Here is an 8,296-nt window from a genome sequence, read left to right on the forward strand (position 1 = left end):
GCAGGTGCGGCTGCAGGGGCTCGTGGCTGAGAGGAGGACAGAGCAAGGGGCTTTCTGGGGACTCCCACCCTGTGCTATCTCATCCCTACAGCACGGGAAGGCAGGCTATGCTAAGGAGTTTGGGGAGCACATGGGAACCGTGGGAGGCACATATTTCATGGCACAAGCAAAGGTCCTTCCCGTGGGGTCACGGGAACCCCTCAGAGTGGGGGAAGGATGGGGTACAGGCAGGGCCCTGAGCTGGACGATCTCCTCCAGTCCTGGTGACCTCACAATGCCCAGGCCAGGGGCCCATCAGTGAGGAAAGGGCAGCGTTTGCTCTCTCAGTTGCCACCAGGATGCTTCCCAGGGGGCCTTGGGCAGGGGCCCAGAGCTCCAGGGGATGGGTCGGGGTCAGGTCCTACCGCAGCAGCCAGTCTCTTCAGGTCCCGTGGCCTCCTCCTGGCTGTGTTCGGGATCCCGGGCAATCCCGGGTTTGGTGACGATCTCCTTGCTCGGGGGGACTTGCGCTGCTGCTGCTGCTGCTGCCGCCGCCGGGTGACCGAGGCTGGCACGGGTGGGTCTTCCTCCAGCGCAAAGGGGTCCGAGTTGGATCCTAGCTGTCCACTGGACACCTCAGAGGCCCGGATGGTGGAAAGCCGCCTCTTTCTGAGGGGGGCCTTGGGGCTGAGCTCTCCCGGGGACGAAGGGAGGTCCCAGGGGGAGCGCACAGGCAGTGGGGACCCGCCTGCAGAGCCCCCTTCCTGGTGTGAGGGGACATAGCCCAGTACCTCTGAGTGCCAGCTGGGGGCAGCTCCCTCTGGGGTGCTGTGCTTTAGGACCCTTGTCAGGGACGTCCGTCTGGTCACGGAAGAAAAGCCCTCATCCTCAGAGGAGCTCAACTCAGGAAGCTGCCAAAACAAAGCACAGAGGTCAGCATCCCAGAAGGTCACAGCAAGTGGAGCCTCGGGCCCGGCACCAAGCCCCACCGGGCACATTCCTGAGGTACAACCATGAGGCAGACACTCCAGGTCTGCCCCAGCGAGGGAAGCTTCCAGCACAAGATGAAACCCATCACAGGACAAGACCACACTCATGCTGTGCCTGCCTTTTCAATAGTTTTGTCTTTTTTTGGTGAAAATTTTAAGCATCTGTCAGAAAGATGGTTTTTAAGGATAGGACTGAAAAAACAGATGACTTTCAGGTAATACTTTTCAGAAAAAAAAAAGTTTGAAATGTCAATGAAATCATCTCAACATTGAAACTCAACATGAAAAAACAAAACTGCGGTTTTGGGTACGTAAGTGGAATTGTGTTGTGCAGGTGCAGATGCTGAGAGTGGGGTGAGGTGTGATGCTTTTGAAAAGCTTGATAATATCCCAGTGCCAAACCCCACGACAGACAGCAGCGAGTCCATCGTGGCCACCTTTTTTCTTCTTCCAAAATAAATCCTTGACTAAACCATTAGAGGTGCTGAAAATACAGTCTAGGGAGGGCTTCCCATGGACACATTTATTCCATGGAGTGTGCTGCAACGTTCAAAATCTGTTCTCCTGGATTTCTCACAGTGTTCTTATGAGGTAGGTGTGATCTGCATCAAGGAACTGAGGGGAACATCAAGGCGGGGTGGGGTGAGTGACCAGAAGCAGGTAAGCAGAAGAGACGAGCTGTGGATCAGAGCTGTTGACGCCCACGTCTGTGGAGGTCTGGTTTCATGCACCAGGATGCCTTGAGCTCCGCCAGAAAGCAGGGAGGAAGTGCCCCTTCCTCCTGGGAGGATGAACTGATCACGATCATTTACATGGCGTCTTCTGTGTAGCCCTTGGGGTCTTTTTGAACATTGTTTCCTTTAGCAAAAATGCTTAGAGTGGATTAATGTAACTCTAAATAAACCTGAAAGATAAGATTTACTCCAGAGAATGAGTTGGTATCAGAAACTACCAAAATATCTTCCAAAGTGGCTATGCCATTCTTCCATCCCTTCCATCCCACCAGCAGCGAGGGAGAGTTCTGTTTCTTCCACACCTTCACCAGCATTTGGTACTGTCAGTTTAAATTTTTTTTTAAATAATAAATTTATTTATTTTATTTATTTATTTTTGGCTGAGTTGGGTCTTCATTGCTGCGTGTGGGCTTCCTCTAGTTGCGGTGTGCGAGCTTCTCATTGTCGTGGCTTCTCTTGTTGCGGAGCACGGGCTCTAGGCACGCAGGCTTCGGTAGTTGTGGCTCGCGGGCTCTAGAGCGCAGGCTCAGTAGTTTTGGCGCATGGGCTTAGTGGCTCCGCGGCACGTGGGATCTTCCCAGACCAGGGATCAAACCTGTGTCCCCTGCATTGGCAGGCAGATTCTCAACCACTGCACCACCAGGGAAGCCTCTAAAATTTTTTTAAAATTTCAGTTTTCTAATAGGTGAGTAGTGGTATCTCATTTGCATAGTAGTTTTCATTTGAATTTCTGTAATGTCCAGTGACATTGAACATCTTTTCATTTACTTATCATCTACTTATCTTGTTTCGTGAAGTGAAGTTCAAACAGCTGCCACATCAAATGCAAAGAGAAAAAACTCACCTATTAAAAGACTCTCAGATTGGATTAGAAAGAAAATCCAACTCCACACTGTATACAGCAATAGGCACTGAAGATGAGGTGTTCAGAAAGTTCTGAAGTAGAATGATGGCAAAGACAATCAGAGAAGAACAAGTGAAAAAATTCAGCGACTTCACTATTTATATTGGAAAAGGCTGAATTCAGGGCAAAATACATTAAGATCATAAAAGTACAGTGTAATAAAAGCCAAAATGCTTTTCTGTTATAATTATCTTTGCACCAGACAGTATAGCATCCACACTCATAGAGCAAAATGCAAGGAGAAATAAGGAGAAACAGAAATAAAGTAGTAAGGATAATTCACTTATAATCAACACTTATCCGAAGAGACTAAGTCTTCCTACTTCAAACAGGGACTGAGATCTCAGAATAAAGACGTGGGTTGAGGGGGAAGGTTGGGCTTTTACAAAAAAGAAACTTCAAGCGAAGATATTCTTTTTTTTTTTTTTGCGGTACGTGGGCCTCTCACTGCTGTGGCCTCTCCCGTTGCGGAGCACTGGCTCCGGATGCGCAGGCTCAGCGGCCATGGCTCACGGGCCCAGCCGCTCCGCGGCATGTGGGATCTTCCCACACCGGGGCACAAACCCGTGTCCCCTGCATCGGCAGGCGGACTCTCAACCACTGCGCCACCAGGGAAGCCCTAGCGAAGATATTCTTATTAACAGGAGCTACTTTTAACTAACCCACTTATGAAAGTGAATAAAGAGCCAATAATTCAATTTTGGAAGTTTGATGGTTTTTAAAAAAGCGATATTGTAACATATTGAAAAAATGTTTTAGTATTACAGAAAAAATGATTTAGTATTGTCTTACAAATATATATACAAAGCTTACAGATAAAAAATTAGTATTGTTTTAAAAAGATGGTCTCGAGGGCTTTCCTGGTGGTGCAGTGGTTGAGAGTCCGCCTGCCGATGCAGGGGGCGCGGGTTCGTGTCCCGGTCTGGGAGGATCCCACATGCAGCGAAGCGGCTGGGCCCGTGAGCCACGGCCGCTGAGCCTGCGCGACCGGAGCCTGTGCTCCACAACGGGAGAGGCCACAGCAGTGAGAAATCAGCGTATCGCAAAAAAAAAAAAAAAAAAAAAAAAAAGATGGTCTCGACATTCATATGGGAATATCATATGGGAAAAGGTAGGCTTTCAAAGGAGTAGGGAAGAGAGGTTTTTTTTCTCTTCCTCTTTGCATGTTGTTCTGACTGGTCAGTCATTTGGAAAAAAACCAAAACAATAGTAAAAACATGTTCCTACCTCATACCTTATATAAAATAAATTACAAGGCACTGAATATTATATTCTTAAAAAATTCATAGATTACTAGGAAAAAGCAGAATAATTTTAAAAAATCTAAAACAAAGTTGGATTCTTATTCACATCATTCACCATGATAAATTCCAAATGGATATTTAAATGTATAAAAGCAAAGCTATATAAGAATTAGAAGGAAACAGTGGTGAATTCCTCTGTAAATTTGTCAGAAATAAGGCTTTTTAATAACTCATAATACAGAAGCCATAAAAGAATAAACTAAATATAATTTTTTAAAAAGATGATATACTAAATGAAAAAAGATAAAACACAAGTTCTAGCAAAGATAAATAAGGTGTTAATTTTCTAATATCTAGGAAAAAACCAACAGCCTAATGGATAAATGTGCAAGGACCCTTAACAGTGTTTTATATACAATTTTTTAAAAAATATACAGATAAGGAAAGATCTCTTTGTTTTAGGTAGAATCCTTTTGTACAAACGGAAGGAAAAAAAGAATCTAAAGAAAGTTCCAGAAGAGGCTAAAAACATGATGTTTACTTATGCTGCGGGCTGGACAGAGGGTGGCGGGAGTCACTGTGTACCTGTTTATGCTTTTTTATTTTGAAACCATGGGTACGTATTACCTCTTTACAAATGAAAAAGAAAAGAAAGCCCTACTTGGCTGGTGAAGAGACAGGCACACCGAGACTCAGAAATCCCCCAGGAATCCCCTGGTTGGGACGGAAGTGGTTGAGGGGTCTCAGGTCGGCTGGTCCCACTGGAGCCAAAATACAGGGTTATGAAGGTCAGGATTTGAACTTCCCCTGGGGCCTGCGACCTAATTGTGCAGCCCCACTTTCCATTTCGCTTCTGGAGCAAGGCGTTGCATGGGTTCCCCTCTGCCGCCCACTGCTTCCCGGGGCCTGCAGGCTTTCCCCAGAGAGGCCGAGACCCAGGACAGAGGGTTTGGGGGATGAGGGGTGTGGGGGGCGGGGGGCAGCAGAACAAGGGAATCCCCTCTGATGTCTCTGGGATGGTGCATTGGGTGCCGTGCCTGGGCAAGCGGGGCCTCCGAGCACAGGTTGCCCGTTGGGGAGAAAAGTGGGCCTGGATCCCCAGGCCAAGGACCAGGAGGCCCCCTGATGCCAGCGCAGGACCTGCCCGACCTACCGGGAGCTCAGGCGGATCCTGCTTCTGCCTCAGCCGGCGGCAGGAGCTGGTGCCCCCCTACCTCGGCTGCCTGTAGCACCCCTCCCCTCCTGCCTGGTCCCCGGCACCCCACCAAACCCCCACCCTCCAGCCCCATCGTGCCCCAGCTTACCTGCACCCCAGGCACACCCAGAAGCCTCCCTCTCCACCGCCCCACCTCGACCCTGCCTGCGTGCCCGCATCCCCCCTCCTCGCCCCCATCCTGCCGCCTCGCCCCCATCCTGCCCTGGGCTACCTGCACCCCGGGGTCCATCCTGCTTCCCAGCGGGGACCAGATGCCTTGGCGAGCTGCAGTGCACGGCGAGCCCCTGCGCCCTGAAGTACCCGCGGGGTCCACACGGCAGGCCTACGCAGGCGTGCAGGAGCCCACCTGTATGCAGTCTCCCCTTGATGACCCTGCAGGTGCAAGAGCCACGCAGGGGTGGAGCCCTGAGCCTTGAGCGGCTCCACCTGGCAGGTTCCTCTGTGTGCAACTGGGTTGTGTGTCCCGGCCTTCAGGAAGTCAGGGCCCACAGGTGGGTGCCCTCACAGCGTGCCAAGTGGTTTACCAACATTGCCACCACATCCTAAAGGAGTGGAGGTCATCGCCCCACCTCAGTCCCCAAGGCATCTGAGACCAGAGATATGCCCTGTCGTGACTGGAGTGCAGAGTCAGATGGTAGGACAGCTGAGGGTGACGGCAGCAATCGGACTCCGCAGTCCCAAACTTGAGCTGATTGGAACTACTCCAGGGCCTGTTGGAGCCCCCAGCTGGGCCCAGCCGCAAGTAGGTCGCACGAGGACCCATAATTGGCATTTCTAACGAATCCCAGGGGACGCTGAGTGAACGAATGGTAACACCACTTCAGAATACTGGTCACTTAACACACTAACCTCCCACCTAGCCTTAAGCGTCTTGGGGGGTGGGGAGGGGCTGAAGGGAGGGTGCAGCAGAGAAGAGCAACAGCCGCCACCCTGAACCCGCAGCCTGTGAATGTTGGTTCTGAGACGTGATCTCAGCCTCCGAGGAACCCAGAGCAGCATGTTTATTATCCCCATTTCAATGAGGAGGAGACTGAGCCGCGAGGGGGGCGGGGTAGCTTCCCAAGATCATTTATGGGCGCCTAGCAGAACCACTAAATCCTCACCCTCTGAAAAACCTTTCTCGGCAAAGATCTGATAAACGCGTTCACTCTCAGGTGTGACTAATAATACTTCAAAATGAACAACAACAACAGAAAAGACGAGAACCCCAAACTGTCTGACTCCAAAATCAGCACGCTTTGCCCTTGCTACTCTTCTGGTATTTTTAAAAAGTATTATCCATCTGAACTTTGCCACTAAGTTGCTGTGTGATTTTGGGTGGCTGGATTTTGTCCCCGTTCTCTCCTTTGTCTTTAAATTGAGGCACTATCTGAGGTCATATCCTAATGCTTTGAGATTCCTGAATCCTGGAGGCGCCCAAGAGTGTTGAAGGAGATTGTCAGAGACAGGGGTTCTACTGGGGACCCATCCCCTTCTGTTGGCACAGACCATCACACTGGGGAAGCTCTCCAGGCTCAGGTGCTGTGGGTGGTGGAAGGGAGCCCTCGCCACCCTGCTGCTTGGGTTCTCGGTGGCCACAGCCCTCCCGGAGGGCAGGTCAGCTTTCAGCGTTGGGTGCAAGCCTTGAGAGCACGCACGACCTTTGAAGGGGCAGTTCCACTTATAGGAGCATCAGGAGACAATGAGACCAAGTAGTCACTCATTTCCTCTTACGTCTGTGGAGCGTTACCTTTAAGAGCCCTGATAGAAGTGCACACACATCTAAGGACAGGAATGCTCTGCAGCCAGTAACCTGTGTGTCAACATGTGTATACACATGTGTACATGTGTACACGTGCATGTATGTACACACATGTATGCTTGTATATGTAAATACACACTGTAGACAAAATGTTCATAATGTATTAAATGAAAAAATGCTGTAGAACAGACGGTATAGTGTGATCCCATTTTAAAAATCACACATAGACACATCATACACACACACACACACACACACACACACACACACACACACACATCCAAAAAGAGATTCATGGAAATGGGAACATCGGTAATATCTAGGAGGTAACATGATGGGAAATTTTAACATCACTTAAATCCATTTTACGTTTTTCTAAAAAAAACATGTAATTAGTAAATAATAATTAAAAAATGAAGCTCACCTGGTACAGTCCATCATTTTCCAGATGGGGAAACTGAAGATTGCAGAGGGGAAGAGTTTGCCCAAAGTGCTGGAGTGAATAAGGTGGGAGCTGCCTGGACACTGTCCAGCACCCTGAGGTCTGGCCCAATGTTTTCCTGCTGCATCAGTACACCCCCAGTGTCCCCCTGACCTCATGGCACCTGGGCACGCCGCTTTGAGTATAACGTAAGGCTCTTCTGTTTGTGTTTGTGAATGAAAACATTGTGAAATCTTCAGTGTGTCCAGAGTCGCATTAGTCTAGCACACAGTGTTACCTGTCATCAGTGCCCTTCACTACAACATCGGGCAGCCCTCTGGGGAGATGTGCGGGGGCCTGGGCATGCACAGGGGCCCTGCACGGACTCCAGGCCTGGCCCATGGCAGAAACTGACCCACACCCTCCAAGCTCCTGATCTGTGCCGAGAGCCCGCTACATCCCTTGTGTTGACTCCCAGAAGCCCGAATTCCCCTCACCGTGCAGGTGAGGACCTGGGGAGGCTGAACTCAAGTGTGATTCAAGTCCAAGTTGCAGGCACACACATGCCTGCTAGTCTGCCACACTGAACGCTGCATTACGGATACAAATAATGCTCCTGGTGTAAGAAGGGCTGCTTCAGAGCCTGGCTCTGGTCATTGAGAAGGTGTGGGCCCAGGCCAATGAGAGTCATCCCACTGTGTGTTCTGATCATGTGTAGGAATTCCTCAGTACGATGCTGGGCACATGGTAGATACTCAGCAGCCGGCAGCATCTTTTGTCAGCACGCCTGCTGCCCATGTAAGACTTGTCATGCTCCACCAGTGGTTTCCATTTCCACCGTACACTGGGGCCTCTTCTGAACTCCAGCACAATGAATTACTTATTGTTTCTGTATTGTATATATTTTTCTTTTCTGTATAGTATGATGTTTTGGCACCTTACAAACCTTTCTGGCTGGGAGAGACTGGCCCTCCCTGGCTAGCCAATTCTTGGAGATAGAAAAGGGCTCATCCAGGAGCATGTTTTTGATATATGGGAACAAACCAATCCAGAGTCAGGCCTATTCTA

Source organism: Grampus griseus (assembly GCF_964374135.1).
Source record: "Grampus griseus genome assembly, chromosome: 9".
In the NCBI taxonomy this organism is placed as follows: Eukaryota; Metazoa; Chordata; class Mammalia; order Artiodactyla; family Delphinidae; genus Grampus; species Grampus griseus.